The sequence below is a fragment of the Dasypus novemcinctus genome, chromosome X (genome assembly GCF_030445035.2).
Source record: "Dasypus novemcinctus isolate mDasNov1 chromosome X, mDasNov1.1.hap2, whole genome shotgun sequence".
NCBI classification, from domain to species: domain Eukaryota; kingdom Metazoa; phylum Chordata; class Mammalia; order Cingulata; family Dasypodidae; genus Dasypus; species Dasypus novemcinctus.
In genome coordinates, this window is record NC_080704.1 from 71,132,167 (window position 1) to 71,155,479 (window position 23,313).

At 39.0% G+C, this 23,313-nt stretch overlaps 1 protein-coding gene across 14 annotated transcripts in view; it reads left to right on the forward strand.

Annotated features, from left to right (window-relative positions):
- The window catches only part of ZC3H12B (zinc finger CCCH-type containing 12B), a 786,782-nt gene that overhangs the window by 733,750 nt on the left and 29,719 nt on the right, over positions 1 to 23,313 (forward strand). The window contains exon 1 of one of the 14 annotated variants that reach the window (XM_058291736.1): positions 19,430 to 19,553. The exons of the other annotated variants lie outside the window; for them this stretch is intronic. The gene's annotated coding sequence lies outside the window, so the exon portion shown is untranslated. Of the gene's footprint in view, positions 1 to 19,429; positions 19,554 to 23,313 lie in introns of those variants that run through there. 14 annotated transcript variants of the gene reach the window in all.

The window sequence follows — 23,313 nt, forward strand, 5'->3', positions numbered from 1 at the left end:
ATCTGTAAGGGTCTGTTTCTGAACCATTAATTCGGTTCCATTGGTCTATGTGTCTATCTTTATGCCAATAACATACTGTTTTTACCACTGTAGCTAGGTAATATGATTTAAAGTCTGGAAGTGAGAGTTCTCCAACTTCACCTTTCCATTTTAAGATATTTCTGGCTGTCCATGTCCTCTTACCCCTCTAGATTTGATAATCGTGTTTTCCATTTGCTTGAAAAATGCTGAGGGAAATTTTACTGGGATTGCATTGAATCTGTACATCAATTTGGGTAGAATTGACATCTAAATTATACTTAGTCTTCCAACCCATGAACATGGAATGTTCTTCCAATTTTGTAGGTCTTTTTTAATTTCTTTTAGTAATGCATTATAGTTTTCTGAATACAAGTGCTTTCCATCCTTGGTTAAGTTTTTTCCTAAATATTTGATTCTTTTAGTTGCTATTGTACATGGAATTTTTCCCTGACTTCCTCCTCAGATTGTGCATTATTAGTGTATAGAAACGCCACTGAGTATGGCTTAAAGAGTAGAATAATTTGAGCAACATGGAGGTTCTCAGCAGGTAACTCTTAGGCACACTGCAACTTTAGGCCTAGTTCAAATTTCAGGCACACAGGCTCATAAGCATAGTCATCAGTATCAAAGACTCATCACTCATCTTCTTCTTCACTCATCTTTGTCCTTGCACTTGGGGGATTGTTGCTGTTCCATTGAGAATGTGACAGAGCTCCTCTGACTAGGAACTCAGCACTTCCTCAGTTGTCATTTGTAACAGTAACTACTATGAAAATACCTGACATACATCCAAACATTTTTATTTACCATTTATCCATGCCTTGGAAAGCTCCCTCCCAACCATGTGTACCCCATCAATAACACCTCACACCAGTGTTGCTACCTACCTGGCACTAAGGGATAACACCAATTGCTAAATGGTGATGCAACTAGAACAAGACCTTGAATAAAAGGGGGAAATGGTAAAGACAAATGAGTTTATATGGCTAAGAGTTTTCAAAAGAGTCAGGAGGTCATCAGAGGGTTCACACTTAAGCACACCTCAGCAGGATCTCAGAGACAGTCAAAGTAGATACAACACCAGGTATTGGTGCTCCTGAGGGCTATAGAGACACACAGGCTCTGTGATCATGGAAGTTGGCTCTGGAGTTCAGTGCCTTGTCAGTGGGCCATACTTTGGAATTTGTGTTCCTGAGTGTGATGGAGTTGAACTCAGATGTGAACTTTCTACGCATGCCTCTTCTGTCACTTTTAATGAACCTGTGGTTGGTGCTGGGGTTGGTTTATACCCAGGAGACTTGAATCTCTGGACTGGTCATGTGCCAGCTGTGCCCTGAGCCTCAGCAGAGATGCAGCTTCTTCTCTCTGATTTGTTGGTCTTACACAAGTCAGCTAACAAGGAGGTGACAATGGTCAACCACCACAATAGGGAACGGAGGGTGCCTACAATTCCAAGCAGGAGAATTGCATCCATCAACCACGTGGGATCTAAGCTCCCTCTTGATGTAGAGGTGGAGTGAACACCACCAACCCAGGGTCCACAGGATGGAGGAATAAAATATGGATTACAGTCGAATAACTGGTATTCTACTATAGAACTATTGTGACTAGTAATGGAAGAAATTGTAGCATTGATGTAGAGAAAAGGGCCACAGTAGTTGCTGAGGGCAGGGAGAGGGAAGAAGAGATGAGATGTGGGGCATTTTCAGGACTTGAAGTTGTCCTAAAAGATATTGCAGGGACAGATGCTTGACATTGTATATCCAGCCACAAAACACTGAATGTTCTGGGGGAGAGTGTAAACTACAATGTAAGCTGTAACCCATGCTGTGCAGCACTGCTCCAGAATGTATTCACCAAATGCAATGAATGTGCCACAATGATGAAAGAGGTTGATATGGGATGAGTGGGGGTGTGGGGTATAGGGTATGGGGGATCCTCTTGTATTTTTAATGTAACATTTTTTTGTGATCTATGTATCATTTTTAAAAAGACAATTTAATAAAAAATGCAAAATAAATAGAAGAAATTGTATGAGAAGCAGTTTTAATCTTAATATCTCCCAGAAATCGCCTTTACACCTCCTGTTGTCTCTTTCTGGATCCACAACCCATGAGATTCTCATCTTCATCTTTGTTCAGTGTTTTGGGTATGTGTTGTTTCTAGGAAACAAAACTCTTTTTCTTTTTAGTCCACATATGTCCTTTAAATTTTCTCTTTTTACATTTTATCTTTCATGAAAAATTGCTAGAACAGAGGGATCTGTGTAGAAGCATGAACTGTGTGCTGCCATTTTTCTTGTCTTTGTATTCATTTGAAAGTTTTATATTTTTTGCATCATTTGCAGTCAAATTCCATAAATAAAATATCACTAAATTTTTATTTAAAAAAAAAGCACCACTGATTTTCGCATATTGACTTTGTATCCTGACACTACTGAAATCATTTATTAGCTCTAACAGCTTTATTGTAGATTTTTTTGGAACTTTCTTGATACCCAATCATATTATCTGCAAATAGTGAAAGTTTTAATTCTTCCTTTCCAATTTGAATGCTTTTTATTTCTTTGTCTTGCCTGATTGCTCTAGCTAGATCCTCTAGCACTATATTGAACAACACAGTGACAGTGGGCATGCTTGTCTTGTCCCTGATCTCAACAGGAAATCTTTCAGTCTTTCACCATTAAGTAAATTAGCTGTGGGTTTTCCATATATGGCCTTTATCATGTTGAGAAAGTTTCCTTCAATTCTTATTTTTTGTAGTATTTTTGTCAAAAAGGATGCTGTATTTTGTCAAATGCCTTTTCTGCATCAATAGATAAGATCATGTGACTTTTCTTCTTTGATTTATTAATGTGGTATATTATGCTGACTTATTTTCTTGTGTTGAACCAGCCTTGAATGCTTAGTATAAAACTCACTTGATCATGATGGGTAATTCTTTTAATGTGTTGTTGGATTTGATTTGCAAGTATGTTATTGAGGATTTTTGCATCTGTATTCATTACAGAAATGGGTCTGTAATTTTCTTTTTTGTACTATCTTTATCTGGCTTTGGTATTAGTGTGATATTGGCTTCATAGAATGAGTTTGATAGCATCTTTCTTGTTCAATTTTTTGGAAAAGCTTGAGTAAGGTTGGTATTAAATTTTCTTTGAATGCTTGGTAGAACTCACATGTGAAACTGTCCTGGGCTTCTCATTTTGGGAGCTGTTTGATGACTGTTTCAATCTCTTTGCTTGTGATTGGTTTGTTCAAGTCTTCTATTTCTTCTAGCACTAGTGTAGATTCTTTGTACGTTCTTAGGAATTTTTCCATTTCATCTACATTGTCTAGTTTTTTATCATTAAGTTGTATCTGGCATCCTCTTATGATCTCTCTTATTTATGTGGGGTCAGTAGTAATGTTCCCCTTATCATTTTTTCTTTCATTTATTTGCATCTTTTCTCTTTTTTTTATTAGTCAGTCTAGATAAGGGTTTGTCAATTTTGTTAATCTTCTTGAACAACCAACTTTTGGTTTTATTAATTCTCTCTATTCTTTTTTTTGTTCTCAATTTCATTTATTTCTGCTCTGATCTTTGTTTTTACATTCCTTCTACTTGCTGTGGGATTAGTTTGCTGTTCCTTTTCTAGTTCCTCCAGCTGTGTAGTTAGGTCATTGATTTTAGCTCTTTCTTCTTTTTTAATGTAAGCATTGAGGGCTATAAATTTTCCTCTCAACACTGCCTTTGTGTCATCCCATATGTTCTGACATGTTGCATTCTCAGTCATTTGTCTCAAGGTATTTATTGATTTCTCTTTAAATTTCTTCTTTGACCCACTGATTATTTAAGAGTGCATTAATTTCCATTTATATGTGAATTTTCCTTTTTTTTGCCATGTATTGATTTCCAACTTTATTCAATTATGATCAGAGAAAGTGCTTTGTATAATTTTGATTTTATTGAATTTGTTGAGAATTGCTTTGTGACCCAACATATGGTCTATTCTGGAGAAAGATCCATGAGCACTTGAAAAGAATGTATATCCTGCTGTTTTGGGGTGTAAAGTTCTGTATTTGTCTATTAGGTTTAGTCAATTTATCATATTATTCAAGCTCTCTGTTTCTTTATTGATCTTCTGCCAAAATGTTCTGTCCCATGCTGAGAGTGGTGTATTGAAGTCTCCAAATATTACTGTAGAGATGTCTATTTCTCCCTTCAATTTTGCCAGTGTTTGCCTCATGCATCTTGGGTCATCCTGGTTAGGTGCATATATATTTATGATTGTTATTTCTTCCTGGTGAATCATCCCTTTTATTAATATGAAATGTTCTTTCTTGTCTCTAATAACAGATTTGCTTTTAGTCTATATCCTCTGATATAAGTATAGCTATCCCAGCTTTTTTTCTTTTTTTTTTTTTTTTTTTTTTTTGGTTACTGCATGCATGGAATATCTTTTTCCAACCTCACTTTCAATTTGTTGGTATCACTGGGTCTAAGTTGAGTCTCTTGCAGACAACATATAGATGTCTTATATTTTCTTATCCATTCTGCCAGTCTGTGCCTTTTGATTGGGGAGATTAATCCGTCAACATTTAATGTTATTAATGTAAAGGCAATTCTTATTTCATACATTTTGAGCTTTGCATTTTATCTGTCATTTTACTTTTTACACTTTTTGTTACAGTTACTGATAGAGTTGTCATTTCTAGACTCTCTTCCAGGCCTCTCTCTCCTGTCTTTTCTTTTCACTGTAACATTCACTTTAGTATTTCCTGCAAAGATGGTCTTTTTGATATAAACTCTCTCAGTTTCTGTTTATCTGTGAATATTCTAATCTCACCCTTACTTTTAAAAGATAATTTTGCTGGGTATAAAATTCTTACCTGGCAGTTTTTCTCATACATTATCTTAAATGTTTCATACCACTGCCTTCTTGCCTCCAAGGTTTCTGATGAGAAATTTGCACTTAACCTTATTGGATATCCCTTTTATGTTATGCATTGCTTTTCTCTTGCTGCTCTCAGAATTCTCTCTTTGTCTTTGAAATTTGACATTCTGATTAGTATGTGTCTCAGAGTTGGTCTATTTGGATTTATTTGGATGGGACTGTGTTGTGCTTCTTGGACACAGTTATCTATGTCCTTCAGTAAGGTTGGGAAATGTTCCACCATTATTTCTTCAGATATTCCTTCTGCCCATTTTCCCTTCTCGTCTCTTTCTGGGACACCCATGACATATATGTTTACATGTCTCTTGCTGCCATTTAGTTCCCTGAGACCCTGTTCAATTTTTTTCCATTCTTTTCTTCATCTGTTCTTTTATATGTTCACTTTTGTAGTCCATGTCTTCGAGCTCACTGATCCTTTCTTCTGCTTCCTCAAATCTGCTGTTATATGGCCTCCAGTGTATTTTAATTTCATTTATTGTACCTTTCTTTCTCATAAGGTCTGCTATTTTTCTATGTATGCTTTCAAATTCTTCTTTGTGCTTATCCAGAGTCTTCTTAATATCCTTAATCTCTTTAGCCATCTCATTGAATTTATTAAGGAGATTTGTTTGAACATCAAAGATTAGTTGTCTCAACTCCTTTATGTCATCTGCAGGCTTATCGTGTTCCTTTAACTGGGCCATCTCTTTCTTGGTAAGAATTATAATTTTTTGTTGGTGTTTCCACATCTGGCATGCTAGATGTATTTATTCTTGGTGCAGTTTCTCCCTTTATTTTAGGGATTTCTTGTCTTTTCTTCCTTGCTAGTTGCATAGTATTAGCCATGGATGTAGTTGGTGCTGTAAGCTAGGGAGGCTGAAACTGCACATGTTGCCCCAGGAATTGATGAAGCTTCTCCCACCTTTCTCCTCTCTCAGGGGTGGGGACAGGGCTGCAGCCATTTATAATAATTCAAACTGGGCATAACAAGACAGTCTGTAGTCTCCTGGAGACACTGGTGAAGCTTCACACCCCTTCCTCCCCTGCCTTAGGCAGGGCTGGAATGATAGTTGTGATCAGCAGTCTATGCTGTGTGGGTCCAAAATGACCTCAGTTGCTCAGGTAAACTGATGTAGCCCCAGATCCTCTCCCTGCCAGGGGAGGGAATGGACTCTCTGCAGTGCCCAACAATCTAATCTCTGTGGGCCAAATACACCAGAGAAGCTGAGGGAGTTCTGTCCTTTCTGCCCTTTAAGGGGTGGCTTATATCCCTAGCATAGGGTGGACATCACCTTCTGTGATGTGGCTTGCAGCTTCCCAGAGAGGTGATGCAGGTCCTCCCAGCGTCCTCTCTGCCAGAGGTGGGACTGGGTTTTAAGCTAGACCTGCAAACCCACTTGGGTGCAAAGAAGCTGGTCCTTACAAGCACTGTGATTTTCAGTCAGCCCCGCTTCCCCTCGTGCCTGGGGCAGAGTCAAAATGGTGGCCCCTGACTTACCTCTGACTTGGACAGGCTCAAAGTTTACTTGTTCCTAGGATTCTACTTCAGCCTGCCAAATCCACCAATCAATAGCTGAATTCAGTGCCACACTGTGCCTTCCTCCTGCTTTTTTGAGGGAAATGGAGCTTCCAACTCCAGCCATGGAATAGCTCCTGAGGCAGCTTGTGTGCCACGGGCATCAATCATTGCAGTGTGGAAGGCTCTACTCATGAATCCTCTATGCAGATGAGCAGTCTCCTCCTTCTACACTCTCAAGGATGTTGCAGAATGCTCCTCTGGTTTCCTGGGTCCTACAGATGGGTGGTTAAGTAGCTCTGGGTGACCACCAACTGCTCTGTATCATGAGCTTACTGCAGGAGCTTCTTACTCTGTCACCATCTTGGCCTCCCCACCCCTCATTTATTTTTAATTCCCCATATAAACATTCTTGGTTGGTTAGCAGATGGCACTCTTTGGCAGACCTCTCAGTTCAAAGTTTGGTAGGAATGTGTTCATTGCAACACAGACTGGATCAATGTGATAGAGGATCCTTCCTGGAGGCTAAGAGCCTCATAATTAAAACATTCTCAGAGGTTGTTCTCCAACATTTGCTGACAGCACCTTCCTTTTCCCAGGTAAGAAATAATTTCACTTCCCTCTGTGTCCTCACCAACCAGTCCTGGTCAATATGGAGTGTGACTGAGGGGTTCAGACCTCTTCAATCCTGTCCCAGTTCCCAAGGTATACAAGGGTGCAGCCCCTCCCAGCCAGAAAAGGCTCATGGGACACAGCAGACCAAATTGGTGGATCAAAACCTGAGTAGGCCTCGGGCTGTGTCCCACTCTCTCCTGTTTCCTGGGGAGGTGGATCCCTGTGGCCCCTTTGTCTATAGTCACTGGTCCAAGACCTGAGAATTCAATATTGTCTATAGGATGGAGAAGGTTGTTGGCAGCTGCAGCTTTAACTTACAGTTTTGCCACTGAGAGTCTCCTCCTTTGCCTCTCTCTCATCTGGGCAGTGCCCAACCTTCCCCTGGTGTCCCAAACCCTTGAACATTTTTCAAGATCATTTCTGCTTGTTTTCTATCTATTTTCTGGGAGAAGAGAGTCCCATGTCTTTCTATTCCACCATCTTCATGAAGTCTGCACCCATAAGATTTGATGTGTTATGTTCTCATTTTCATTTGTCTGAACATATTTACTGATTTCATTTGTAATTTCTTCTTTGACCATTGATTTCTAACTTTTTAAATTTATTAAGACTTGTTTTGTGACCAAACATGTTGCCTATACTGGAAATTGATCCATGTACACTTAGGATAATATGTATCCTACTGTTTGGGGATGCAATGTTTTATATATATATATTTATATATATATATATATTTATAAATATATATGTGTGTGTTTGCTAGGCCTTGTTTATTATATTATCCAAGTTCTCTGTTTCCATGTTGATCTGTCTAGATGTTTTATCTTTGGAAGAAAGTGATGTATTGAAGTCTGTGACCATTATTGTAGACATGTGTATTTATCCCTTCTGTTTGGCCAGTGTTTGCCTCATGTATTTTGGGGCAACATGGTTAATGCATAAAATATATTTTTGGTTGTTATTTTTCTTGATGGATTGACTCTTTTATAAATATATCGTGTATTTCTTTGTCTCTTGTAACTGCTTTTGACTTAAGTATTTTTTTATCTAATATTAGTATAGCTACCCTAACTCTCTTTTGATTCATATTTGCATGGGTTATCTTCTTCCATCCTTCGCTTTTAAATTAGTTGTGTCTTTGTTTCTAATGTGAGTCTCTTGCATGCACTGTATATTTGAAAAATGCTCTTTTTTTAATCCATTTTACCAATTTCTGGCTATTGATTGGAGAGTTTAATACATTAACTTTCAGTGTTATAACTGTAAAGGCAATACTTACTTCAGCCATTTTGTCTTTGGTTTTTATATAGTAGCTCTTTCCTTGTCTCTCTTTTCCTTTATTGCAGCCTCCTATTCTGTATAGTAAATCTTTTGTGATGTTTCACACTAGTCCCTTTCTCATTTCTCTTTTGTATATTGTTTAAATGCTTTCTTTGAGGTTACCCTGAGTTTGTTTTACACAACCTAACTTTATAACCTACAAATTTGAAAAGATTCCAAGTTACCTGCAATAGCCTACAAGTTCTTTTCCTCCATACACCTCTGTATTTCCTCTTCATGTTGTTTTTGTCACAAATTATATCTTTATTTTGGCATGTCCCTTATCAGAAAATATGAATAATTCTTGCTTAATTGTATCCCAACACTTATAAAATTAAAGAGTATATTAACATATTAAGGATTCAGTACTATTCTGTTTTGTATTACATATTGAGTTACCTATACTAAAGACCTTGTTTTCTTTTATTCTTCTTATTTTCTTTTAAATGTTACATTAAAAAAATATGAGGTCCCCATAGAGCCCCCATCCCACCCAACCCACCCCTCCCACATTAACAACCTCTTCCATCATCACGACACATCAACTGCACCTGGTGAATACATTCTGGAACACCACTGCACCACATAGACACTGGTCCACATTGTAGTCCACACTCTCCCCCAGTCCACCCAATGGGCCATGGCAGGACACACAACATTCAGCATCCATCCCTGCAGCACCACCCAGGACAACTCCAAATCCTGAAAATGCCCCCACACCATAACTCTTTTTCCATCTCCCTACCATCAGCAGCCACTGTGGTCACCCTCTCTACATCACTATTAAAATTTCTTCCCTTACTAATCACAGTAGTTCCTTAACAGAACATCAGTAAGTCCACTCTAATCCATACTCTATTCCTCCATCCTGTGGAGCTGGGGATGGTTATGTCCATTCCCCCTCTATATCAGGAGGGGCCTTAGATTCTACATGGATGATGGATGCAATTCTCCTGCTGACAGCTGTAGGCACTCTTGGCTCCCTGGTGTGGTGGTTAACCCTATTCACCTCCCTGTCAGCTGGCCAAGGTAAGTCCAACAAAACAAAGTGTAAGAGCTGCAGGTGTACTGAGTCCCAGGGCCTAGCTGTAACATGGACTGTCCAGAGATTCAGGTCTCCTGAGTATACATCAACCACAAGGCCAACCACAGGTCCACTAAAAGTAACAGAAGAGGCATGTATAGAAAGGTCATATCCGAGTCCAACTCCATCACACTCAGGAACACAAACTCCAAAATAGATCCAACTGACATGACCCTAAACTACAGAGCCATCTGCTATGACCACAGAAGCTGTGGGTCTCTGCAGCCCTCAGGAGAACTATCCCCAGGGTTTCCATCTACCTTGGCTGTCTCTGATACCCGGCTGAGGCATGCATAAGCATCACCCCTCTGATGACCTCCCGATTCTTTTTTGGAGACTCATACCCATATAAACTCACTTCTGCTTTCCATTTCCCCCTTTTATCTAAAGTCAAAAAGCAGTTTTTAACACCTGATATTACATATAGCCTGAGATATTCTATCAGTCTGAGTTGACCCCTTTATTCAAGGTCTTTTTGTAGTTGCATCATCAGCTGGTGATTGGCAGTAATCCCTTGGTGCCAGGGAGGCTCATCCCTGGGAGTCATGTCCCATGCTGGGGGGAAGGCAATGCATCTACATGCCGAGTTTGGCTTAGAGAGTGGCCACATTTGAACAACATGGAGGCTCTCAAGAGTTAACCTTCAGGCACCCCACAGCTGTAGGCCTAGTTCATATTTCAGTCACACAGGTTCATAATTAAAGCCATCAATATCAAGGACTCAACATTGGACCATCCATCTTTTTGGTCTTTGCCATTGCACTTGGGGGATTGTTGCTGTTCCATTGGGGAATGTGATAGAGCTCTGCTGGTCAGGAATTCAGCACTCTCTCAACTGTCGTTTCAACTGAAACCACTATGAAAATATCCAAACCTTTCCTATGTACCCTGTATACATGCCCTTGAGAACTCCCTCCCAACCATGTGCTCCCTACCAATAATACCCCACATGAGTTCTCCTCCCACACCGTAGTTGAACTTCTTTGTGGTCCAAAACTTCTTCAAAAAGGAAACCCAATATATTGTCAGGTTCCATTAAGAGTAAAATGGAATAAAGTGATGGGTTAAAAGGTTGGATATAGAATACCAAGTAATTTAAAAAAATTAAATAAAGGAAAAATAAACTGGGGTATCAAAAAAATGAGAAAATGAAAAATCTTTGTTTCTGACATTTTGCCTTTCCTTATTGCTATAGGTGTTACACTGTATATACAGTGACAAGGCAGTTTCTTCCATTTCTTCCTCAGGGTCTACATCCTTCCTTTATTTTTTCTAATTAGTGAGTTTGTCTTCACATAAATTTTAGGTGACAGTAATTCACATATACAATATATGGTACTCCCACATATCCAACATCAAACCCTTTCTCCCTTCTCCAGCAATGATCTATTTACATGTTCATATTATATTTGCTGCAGCTGATGTACAGTTACTGAAACATAGCTTTCAAACATGATTGCATTTTGGTTCAAATTATGGCTCACGTTATGGTTTATATTTTAGCCTATACAATTTTCTAAATATGTAGTTATCTTATGTTTTACATTATGGTTTACATTTTAGCCTATAGACTTTTATACATTTTTTTGGTGTAAGTTAACGTGTCCTATATCCATCATTGCATGATCTTGTGAAACACTTCCATTGCCCCACAGTTACTCTGATTGCATGTATTCAACACTTCTCTCCCCCTCCCCTCAGGGCCCACCATGACAATCAATCTTCATTATTTGAGGGACCATATTCAGAGATACTTGCAACAATGTTGAGGGTTTGACATACTTGACTGCCCTAACCCATTGGAAGGCACCAATTCTGTTGAGAGATACAATTCCCTCTGTTTCAGAACATCAGTTCTCTCCAGGATGTGGGTATACCTTCACTCTCATTGTATGAGTCTCCATCCTATGATATAATCCACTATGATAAAATGAGCACTCACACACTCCCTAGAAGCTTGCCCTGTGTCAGATGCCCCCTTTAGGCATCTTAAACAGGTAACCCTCTGTATTATATGTTTTAAAGAGTTTTCTCTACATTATAATTTCAACCACATACCTGACAATCTCCTATGTTCAAATGTTCCCCCCACTCTCCCCCCAATTTCTTGGGCCATCTGACCCATTCTCACATCCCTAGCCCCCGTCAAGCCCACAAAGCCCCACCCAAAGGTATCCTTATGCCACGATTTTATCCATTCCCTGTACAAATACTTACTTCCAGCTTATCACAGATTTCACCCATGTAGGTAGCAGCTCGCAACTTCCCTCTACCCCCAAACTTCCTTTAAGTTGATCATCCAGTCTCTACCTCTCTTAGACAGCTTGCTTTACTTATTTCACATCAGAGAGGTCATGTACTATTTGTCCTTCAATGTCTGGGTTGCTTCACTCAACATAAGATTCTCAAGATTCATCCATGTTATCATATATATTTGTACTGTATTTGTTCTTATAGCTGCATATTATTCCATTGTATGTATATACCACATTTTATTTATCCATTCACCATTTGATGAGCATTTGAGTTGATTCCAACTTTGAGCAATAGTGAACAGTGCTGCTATGAACATTCGTATGCATATATCAGTTTGTGTCCTTGTTTTCAGTTCTACTGCATATATACCCAGCAGTGGAATTGCTGGGTCATATGGCAAATCTATAGCTAGTTTTTTGAGAAACCACCAAACAGTCCTCCAGAATGGCTGGATCCTTCTGCATTCCCACCAGGAGAGGATGAGTGTTCCCATTCCTCTACATCCTCTCCAACAATTGAGGTCTTCTGATTTTTTGGTAGCTGCCAGTCTTATGGGAGTAAGATGGTATCTCATTGTTGCTTTGATTTGCATTTCCTTAAGAACTAGTGATTTTGAGCATTTTTTCATGTTTTTTAGCCATTTGTATATCATCTTTGGAGAAGATTCTGTTCACATTTTTTTTCCATTTTTTAAATGGGCTGTTTGTCTCTTTATTTTCAAGATATAGGAGTTCTTTATATGTGCAAAATATAAGTCTCCTATCAGATATATGGTTATCAAATATTTTCTCTGATTCTCTAGGTTCTCTTTTCACTTTCTTGACAAAATCCTTTGAGGTGCAGAATGTTTTAATTTTGAGGAAGTCCCATTTATCTATTTGTTTTCTGCTGCTCGTGCTTTGGGTGTGAGGTTCATGAAGCCATTTCCTATTACAAGGTCCTGTAAATGCTTCCCTACATTGATTTCCCATATCTTTATGTACTTGGCTCTTATATTTATGTCGTTAATCCATCTTGAGTTGATTTTTGTATAAGGTGTAAGTTGGTAACCCTCCTTTATTCTTTTACATATGGACATCCAGTTCTCAAGGAACCATTTGTTGAATAGGCCATTCTCTCCCAGTTGAGAAGTTTTGGTGGCCTTAACAAATACCATATGGCTGTATATATGAGGATTTATATCAGAACTCTCAATTCAGTTCCACTGGTCATTGTGTCTATCCTTGTGCAAATACCATGCTGTTTTTTATTTTTTCAAATTCTACTCAATTTATTCATTTTTTAAAAAGATATTACGTTAAAAAAAATGAGGCCCCATTCACCCCCACCGCCCCCACCCCACCACTCCCCCCAACAACACTCTCCCGCATCATCATGTCACATCCATTGAGTCTGGTGAGTACATCTCTGGGCATCGCTGCACCCCATGTCCCGTGTTCCACACCATAGCCCACACTTTACCACGGTCCATCCAGTGGGTCATGGAAGGACATACAACATCCGGCAATTGTCCCTGGGCCACCACCCAGGACAACTCCAAGTCCCAAGAATGCCTCCACATCTCTTCTCTTCCTCCCCTTGCCCGCACCCAGCAGCCACCATGGACACTTTTCCACAACAATGCCACATTTTCTCGATTATTAACCACAATAGTTCATGAATAGAATGTCATTAAGTCCACTCTGATCCTTACAGTATTCCTCCCTGTGGACCTTGGCATTGTGATGTCCATTCCACATCTATGTCAAGAGGGGGCCTAGAAACCATGTGGATACTGGATGCAATCCTCCTGCTTTCAGTTGTAGGCACTCTAGGCTCCATGGTGTGGTGGTTGACATTCTTCAACTCCATGTTAGCTGAGTGGAGTAAGTCCAATAAATCAGAGTGTAGGAGCTGAAGTCTGTTGAGGTTCAGGGCCTGGCTATCATATTGTCAGTCCAGAGATTCAAATCCCCTAGATATATCATAAGCCCTAGCACCAACTACAATTCCAGTAAAGTAGCATGAAAGGCTCGTGAAAAGAGATCCCATCTGAGCCCAGCTCCATCACGCAGAAACACCAGCTCCAAAGAACGGCCAACTGACATGGCAGTGAACCCCATCTGCCATGATATGGAACGTGTGGGTCTCTTTAGCCCTCAAAAGAACCAATACCTGGGGTTGTATCTACTTTATCTGTCTCTGAGACTCTGCTCAGGTGTGCATAAGGGCAATCCTTCTGACAACCTCCAGACTCTTTTTTAGAAACTCATAGCCATATAAACTCATTTGTCCTTTCCATTTCCCCCTTACTTTAGGTCAAACAGCATTTTTAACTCCTGTTATTATATGTAGACAGGGATATTCTGCTGGTCCACGTTGAACCTTTAATTCAAGGTCATTTTCTAGTTACGTCATCAGCTGGTACTTGGTAGTGATCCCTCGGTGCCAGGGAGGCTCATCCCCGGGTGTCATATACCACGCTGGGGGGAAGGCAGTGCATTTACATGCTGAGTTTGGCTTCGAGACTGGCCACATTTGAGTAACATGGAGGCTGTCAGGAGGGAACTCAGGCACAGTGCTGCTCTAGGCCTTGTTCTTATTTCAGGCGTATAGGCTCACAAGCATAGTCATTAGTATCAGGTGCTCACTGTTGGACACCTCATTCCTTCCTGGTCCTTACCATTGCACCTGAGGGACTGCTGCTGCTCCCCTAGGGACCACGACAGAGCCCTCCCCCCCTGGCCAGTAACCCAGTACCCCCCCCAGCTGTTGTTTTTAATTGTTTCCACTATGAGTATATCCAAACATTTCCATGCACCCTGGACATATGCCCTGTATAACTCCCTGTCAACCATATATCGCCTGTCAATAACATCCCATACCAGTATTCCTCCACTGCCATTGTTGAATAACTCTATGATCCAAAACTTCCTGAAAAGTGAAGCCCAATATAATGTCAGGTTCCCTTACTAGTAAAATGGAATATAGCGATGACTTTAAAGGTTAGATCCAGAATACGTATTGACTTAGAAAAATTCTACATCATATCTTTTTCTTTTCTTTTTCCTAATTATTAAGCTTCTCTTCACAAGAGCCCTAGACCACAGTAATTCATATATACAATATACAGTACTCCCACAATCCACCATAAAACCTTTTCCCTTCCACAGTGATAATCTTTTAACTTATTCATATCATATTTACTGAAACTGATGTACAGACTCCGAGGCAATAGCTTTCAAACAAGGTGACATCTGTGCTTACATTGTGGTCCGTACTTTAGGATATACAGTTTTCTAAATTTTTTAGTTATCCTATGTTTTACATTATGGTTTACATTATTAGTCTGACGTCACCTATAAATTTTTGGTGTAATATTACATGTTTTATATCCATCCTTGTGTACTCTCGTGAAACTCCTCTCTTGCCCCCACATTTACCTTGGTTCCATTCATTCAACATCCATTTTCCACTCCCCTTGGGGCCCACAGCGACAGCCAATCTCCATTTCCCGAGGAGCCACGTCCAGAGATGCTTGCAACAGTGTTCAGAGCCTGACTTGCTCAACTGCCCTAATGCCCTCGGAGCCACCCTTTCTCTCGAGAGATACAGTTCCCTCTATTTGATGGCATTAGTCCTCCCCAGGATGTGGGTCCACCCCCACTCTCACTACTTGGGTCTCTACCCAATGGTACAACCCACCCTGGCAAAATGAGCATTCAGACATTCCCCAGGAGTCCGTCCCGCGTCAGACCATCCCCTCCGAACATCCTAAACAGGTAACCCTCCTAATTATATTTTGATATGATTTTCTCAGCATTTTACTCTCAACCAACACCTGACACTCTCCTACGTTCATATGTTGTCCCTCCCTCCCCCCAAGTTTTTGGGCAATATTACCCATCCGCCCATCCCCAGCCCCCCTCAAACCCGCAAAGCCCGACGCAAAGGCAACCCCTTGCCAATTTCTCTCTTCTTTGTGCTCAAACTTACCACCAGCTCATCATAGATTCCACCCCTGCAGACGTCAGCTCACATCATTCCTCCATCCCCTGATTTCCTGTAAGCCTATCTTCCAGTCTCTAGCTCTCTGAGGCAGCTTGCTTATTTCATGTCATTGAGGTCATGTAGTATTTGTCCTTCAATGCCTGGGTTGCTTCACTCAACATAAGGTTCTCAAGATTCATCCATGTTATCACGTGTGTTTGTAGTGTATTTGTTCTTACAGCTGAGTACTATTCCATTGTATGCATATACCACATTTTATTGATCCACTCATCTGTTGATGGGCATTTGGGTTGATTCCAACTTTTGTCGATAGTGAACAATGCTGCTATGAACATTGGTGTACATATATCGGTTTGTGTCCTTGTTTTCAGTTCTGATGGGTTTATACCCAGCATTGGTATTGCTGGGTCATATGGCAAATCTATGGTTAGTTTTTTCAGAAACCGCCATACTGTCCTCCAGAATGGTTGGATCCTTCTGCATTCCCACCAGCAGTGGATGAATGTTCCCATTTCTTCACATCCTCTCCAGCATTTGTGTTCTTCTGTTTTTCTCATAGCTGCCAATCTTATGGGAGTAAGATGGTATCTCATTGTAGTTTTGATTTGCATTTCCCTGATAGCTAGAGATTTGGAGCATTTTTTCATGTGCTTTTTAGCCATTTGTATTTCTTCTTTGGAGTAGTGTCTGTTTAAATCTTTTTCCCAATTTTTAAATGGGTTATCTTTTTATTTTCAAGATATAGGAGTTCTTTATATATGCAAGTTATAAGTCTCTTATCAGATATATGGTTGCCTAAAATTTTCTCCCATTGTGTGGGTTCCCTTTTTACTTTCTTGACAAACTCCTTTGAGGTGCAGAAGGCTTTAATTTTGAGGAAGTCCCATTTATCTATTTGTTCTTTTGCTGCTCGTGCTTTTGGTGTGATATTCATGAAGCCATTTCCTATTACAAGGTTCTGTAGATGTTTCCCTACACAGCTTTGCAAGGTCTTTATGGTCTTGGCTCTTATATTTAGGTCTTTGATCCATCTTGAGTTGATCTTTGTATAAGGTGTGAGATGGTAATCCTCTTTCATTCTTCCACATATGGTTATCCAGTTCTCCAGGCACCATTTGTTGAATAGGCCATTCTCTCCCAGTTGAGAGGGTTTGGTGGCTTTATCGAATATTATATGGCTATATATATGAGGTTCTATATCAGAACTTTCAATTCAATTCCATTGGTCTGTGTGTCTCTCCTCATGCCAATACCATGCTGTTTTCACTACTGTAGCTTTGTAGTATGTTTTGAAGTCAGGTAGTGTGATTCCTCCAATTTTGCTTTTCTTTTTCAATATGTCTTTGGCTATTCGGGGCCTCTTTCCTTTCCAAATAAATTTCATAGTTAGTTTTTCTAGTTCCTTAAATAAGGCTGTGTTGAATTTTATTGGGATTGCACTGAATGTGTTGATCAGTTTTGGTAAGATAGATGTCTTAATAATATTTTGTCTTCCTATTCATGAACAGGGAATATTCTTCCATTTATTTAGGTCTTCTTTGATTTCCTTGAACAATCTTGTATAGTTCTCAGTGTATAAGTTTTTTACATCTTTAGTTAAATTTATTCCTAAATATTCAATTTTTTATTTACTATTGTAAATGGTATTTGTTTCTTGATTTCCACCTGATCTTGCTCATTATTGGTGTACAGAAATGCTACTGATTTTTGCGCATTGATCTTATAACCTGCGACTTTACTAAACTCATTTATGAGTTCTAGAAGCTTTGTTGTAGATCTCTCACGATTTTCTATGTATAGGATCATGTCATCTGCAAATAATGAAATTTTGACTTCTTCCTTTCCAATTTGAATGCCTTTTATATCTGGTTCTTGCGTCAGTGTTCGAGCAAGTACTTCTAAGACCATGTTAAATAGAAGGGGAGAGAGTGGGCATCCTTGTCTTGTTCCTGATTTTTCATGGAAGGATTTTAGGATTTCTCCATTGTAAACAATGTTGGCTGTAGGTTTTTCATATATACTTTTTATCATGTTCAAAATATTTGTATTCCAATCTTTTGGAGTGTTTTTATCAAGAAAGGGTACTGTATTTTGTCAAATGCTTTTTCTGCATCTATAGATACAATCAGGTGATTTTTTTCCTTCAATCTGTTTATATGGAATATTACATTGATTGATTTTCTTATGTTGAACCATCCTTGCATACCTGGAATGAATCTCACTTGGTTGTGGTGTATAATTCATTTAATGTGTTGTTGAATATGATTAGCAAGTGTTTTGTTAAGTATTTTTGCGTCTAGGTTCATTAGAGAAATTGGTCTGTAATTTTCCTTTCTTGTGGTGCTTTGGCTTTGGTACTAGGGTAATGTTGGTATCATAGAAGGAGTTAGGCAATGTTCCTTTTGTTTCGATTTTTTGGAATAGTTTCAGCAGGATTGGTGTTAGTTCTTTCCAGAATGTTTTGCAAAATTCACCTGTGAAGCCTTCTGGCCCTGGGCTCTTATTAGTTGGGAGGTTTTAATGACTGATTCTATCTCTTTACTTGTGATTGGTTTGTTGAGATCATCAATTTCTTCTTTCGTCAATATGGGCTGCTTATGTGTTTCTAGGAATTTGTCCATTTCCTCTGAATTGTCATTTTTGTTGGAATATAGTTTTTCAAAGTATCCTCTTATGATAGTCTTTATTTCTGTGGGGTCAGTGATGATATCTCCTTTCTCATTTCTTATTTTGCGTATTTGCATCTTCTCTCTTTTTTCTTTGTTTTCTAGCTAAGGGTTTGCCAACTTTATTGATCTTCTCAAAGAACCAGCTCTTGGTTTTTTGATTTTTAAAAGTGCTTTCTTATTTTCCATTTCATTTAGTTCTGCTCTGATCTTTGTTATTTCTCTTTTTTTTCCTTTGTGGTTACTTTGTTGTTTTTTTTACTAATTCCTCCCAGTGTGCAGTTAGTTCTTCAGTTTTAGCTCTTTCTTCTTTTTTGATGTATGAATTTATGGCTATAAATTTCCCTCTCAGTACTGCTTTTGCTACATCCCATAAGTTTAGATATGTTGTGTTATCATTTTCATTAGTTTCAAGGTAATTATTAATTTCTTTTGAGATTCCCTCCTTAACCCACTCTTTTTCTAAGAGTGTGTTGTTTAAATTCCAAATCTTGGTGCCAAATCTGGGTCTCTGTCCCTTGAAGATTTCCAGCTTCATTCCACTGTGGTTACAGAAATTATTTTGTATGATTTTGACCATTCTAAATTCATTGAGACATTCTCTGTGGAGTGGCATGTGGTCTTTCTTGGAGAATGATCCATCTGCATTTGAGAAGAATGTATATCCTGCTGTACTTGGGTATAATGTTCTGTGTATGTCTATTAGGTCTAGCTCCTCTAACATATTGCTCAAAGTCTTTGTTTCTTTATTGATTTTCTTTTGAGATGTTCTGTCCAAAGTTAATAGTGTTGTACTAAAATCCCCCACTACAGTTGCACAGGCATGTATTCTTTCCCTTAGTTTTCCCACTGTTTTCCTAACATAATTGGAGATGCTATTGTTAGGAGCTTAAATATATATGATTATTCTTTCTTCTTGAAAGATAATCCCTTTCACTATTATGTAGTGTCCAACTTTGTCTCTCACAATTGTTTTGCATTTAAAATCTATTTTGTCTGATATTACTACAGCTACACCTGCCCCTTTTTGGTTATTCTTTGCTTGTAAGATTGTTTTTCAGCCATTCACTTTCAAGCTCCTTGAATTCCTGGGTCTGAGATGTGTTTCATGTAGACAGCATATAGATGGGTCATATTTCCTTATCCAATCTTCCAGTCTAAGTCCCTTGACAGGTGAGTTCAATCCACTGATATAAAGTGTTATTACTTTCATGGAATTACTTATATTAGCCATATTTTCTTTGGATTTGTGTTTGTCATATTTTGTTCTATTTTCTTTTTTTTTGTCTTTTTAGTTGCTCTTACACTCTCCACCAACTCTGTCTCTCTTGTATTTTTCTTTCTTCCTGCAGAACTCACTTTAGTATTTCTTGAAGGGCAGGATTCTTACTAGCATACTCTTTTAGTTTCTATTTATCTGTGAATATTTTGAACTCTCCATCATTTTTTAATGCTAACTTTGCCGGATAGAGTGTTCATTGTTGGAATTTTTTTTCTTTAAAACCTTGACTATATCATACCACTGCCTTCCCACTCCATGGTTTCAGATGAGAAATCAGTACTTAATCTTATGGAGCCTCCTTTGTATGTGATGGTTTTCTTTTCTCTTGCTGCTTTTAGTATTTTCTCTTTGTCTCAATCATTGGATAATTTGACAAGTATATTTCTTGGGGTAGGCCTGTTGGGATTTATGATGTTTGGGGTGCAATGTGATTCCTGGACATGTATATCCATCTCCCTCAATATTTTTTGGAAGTTTTTAGCCATTATTTCCTCCAACACCCCTTTTGTCCCCTTTTCCTTCTCTTCTTCTGGTATGCCTATAATGCATATGTTTGCACATTTTGCATTGTCATTCAGGTCCCTAAGTCCCTGCTGGACTTTTTCTATCTTTTTATCAATAAGTTATACTGTCTGTTTGATTTCTGATGTAATGTTTTCCATATCAGTAATTCTTTTCTCTGCCTCTTCTAGTCTGATGTTATTTGCTGAGTGTGTATTTTTGATTTCTTGAATCGTATGTTCATCACCATCATATCCATTATTTTTCTGCATATGATTGCAATTTCTTCTGTATTCTCTACAAATGTTTTCTTCATATTCTTAATTTCTTCCTTCACTTCATCAAATTGGTCCCTAATATATTTTTTGAGAGCTTTAATTATTCGTTCATTGTTCTGCCCCTCTTCCTGGTTTTTAGTTTTTTCATTGGATTGTGGCATGTTTTCCTGATTATTGGTTTGATTTGTAGTTTTTTGTTGCTGTCTGATCATCATTTTATCTTGACAGGTTTCATCAGTTGCTTATCTTCTTTTTCTAGTTTGGGGTTTAATTAGTTGTTGTTTTTGCATGCTTGTTAAGTCTTCTCTTTGTCACTTTGTTCTTCTTATTCTGTTTCCCTGTTGTTAGCTAAGTTCACTTGAAGGAAAATATTAGGGCCAGAGAAAGCAAAAGGAGTAAGAAAAGAAAAAGTGTAATAGTAGTATTGATAGTAAATGTTAACAGAGGAACCCTGTGAGATCTAGGAGAATGTATATTAGACTCATTTAAGCTCTGTAGACTTATAACAGTAAGAAAAGTAGAGTATCTATGATGAGACAGTAAACTGAATATGGGGAGGAATATAGTGTGAATTAAAAGGACAGTGTGTTCAGGAGAGAGGGAAAGAGAAAAGAAAGAACAATAATAAAAAGAATATATAAAAGACAGAACAAAATGTATTAGAAATAAAATTCAGAAAAATAAGGGGATAAACAAAGAGGTATAATGTAAGAGAAACAATAAATGATGGAGGATAGAAAGATGTATTGGAAATGGGATGGTGTTGGTGGTCAAAATCAATACACACAGAAAAGAGGAAATGAAAGATGAGGAAGTACAGCACATGTGAAATGCTCCCTGCAGCATCTAATATAAAAGGAATAAAAATGAAGAGAAAGAAAGAAAGAATAAAAAAGTGACAAAAGGGAGGGGGGAGCAAGCAAGAAAAATAAAAAAGAGAAAAAAAGAAATAAATGAAAGAAAAAAAGGGCCTTGGAGGGATAAGAGGAAAGAAAAACAAGAAGACAAACCGACAAAATACTAGACAAAGTCTCAAGCAAGAAATCCTCTTTGCAGTTAAATAAAATGCTTAGGGATCTGATGCTCCCCCGTTCTCCCTTCCACACTTCCCTCTCTCCCAGGACAGCAGGAAAGCTGCCTGAGAAGTCCAGTAGGGGATTCAAGTGGGTTCTTGTTGAACCAGCTCCACACAGAAAACAGTGACTTAATTTGCAGAGAGAGAGCACCCACACTTCACCAGTAACTCCAAGTATGCTATTGGAAGCTTGGAAAGCACCTCCTATAATCCCTCTCCTTTAGGTATGCTTCCACAGGGTTAGTTCATTTTCTGACTCCACCTTTTTCCAGACCAAGTTTCCTATCCCAGGGTATTTAGGGGAATTGGGCTTTCTCAGCAGATTCACCACTCCTCTCTTCCATGGCTCTCCCCAATCCAGCTGGTATGCGCCTCCAAGCACACACAAAAAAATGGGGGTGTTGGAGACCAGAAAACTGAACCCATACTCACCTGGTCCTGCTACTACATCTCCCAATGAATCCTTCCCACTCATGGAGTCAGTCCAAAACCAGAGGGCTAGGGCAATCCCAGACCTCCGGGAGTGCTGGACTCAGGAAAGAGAAGTCTGGGACACTGCAGATTCAGGGCATGTACGTCTGTGGAATGTGGGCTACAGCGGCTTAGGGGACACACACCTGTGGATCATGCATCTGGGGATCACTGGGCCCAGGAACGCAGCCGCACCAATGACAGTTCTCAGGGAACACCGCGGCAGCCAGCCCTAGGGGGAAGGTTCCCACCTTCCCCCAGCCGCTGACCTCCATACTTGCAACCCACAATTCTACTGTTAGCAAGCACTACCTGTGTCACTGTCCCTCCAAATCAACGTCCACACACCTCCCACCTTGCACGCCCCTAAAATAGCCTGCTCTGGCAAGACTCCAACCCCACTCAGCTGCCTCTTTGCAGGGAGACCTTGTTTTCTTTACACTGTTCCAAGGCACTCTCTTCTGTCCTTTCCTTTATCCTGAAGAACTCCTTTTAGCAATTCTTGTAGGGCATGTCTCTTGGTGACAACTCCGTAATTTTCTGTTTATCTTTAAATGTTTTAAAGGAAAGTTTTGCCACATAAAATAGTTTTGCTGGCAGTTATCTCTTTCAGTACCTTAAATATATCATACTACTACCTTCTTCTTCCATGGTTTCTGATGAGAAATCATCACTTAGTCTTATTGAGGATCTCTTGCATGTAACCAAATGATTTTATTTTTCTGTTTTTAGAATTCTCTCTTTATCTTTGGTTTTTGACATTCTCATTAGTATTTGTCTCCAAATAAGTCTATCAGGGTTTATCCTGCTTGGAGTACATTGCACTTCTTAAACAAATATATTTGTCTTTCATAAGAGTTGGGAAATTTTCAGCCACTATGTCTTCAAATATTTTTTTCTATTCCATTTCCCTTCTCTTCTTCTGGGACCCCCATTATGCATGTTTTACTCTGCTAGGCTGCTAAGAGCAATATATCAGAAATGGGTTGGCTTTTACAATGGGCATTTATTGGCTTACAAGCTCACAGTTCTGAGGCCTTGAAAATGTCTCAGTTAAAGCATCAACAGGTAATGCTTTCTCTTTGAAGACTAGTTGTCAGAGATCCTGGATTCCTCGGTCCAGGCAACGCACATGGTGAAGTCTTCTGCTCTCTCCCTTCTCTTCCACACATCATTGCTTTTAGCTTTTAGCTTCCCTGACTTTCCTTTTCTCTCTCTGAATTTCGTTCTCTTATAAAAGACTTCAATAAATGGATTAAGACTCATTCTCAGCTATGCCTTACTGAAATAACATAATAAAAAATCTCACCTACAATAGGTTTACAC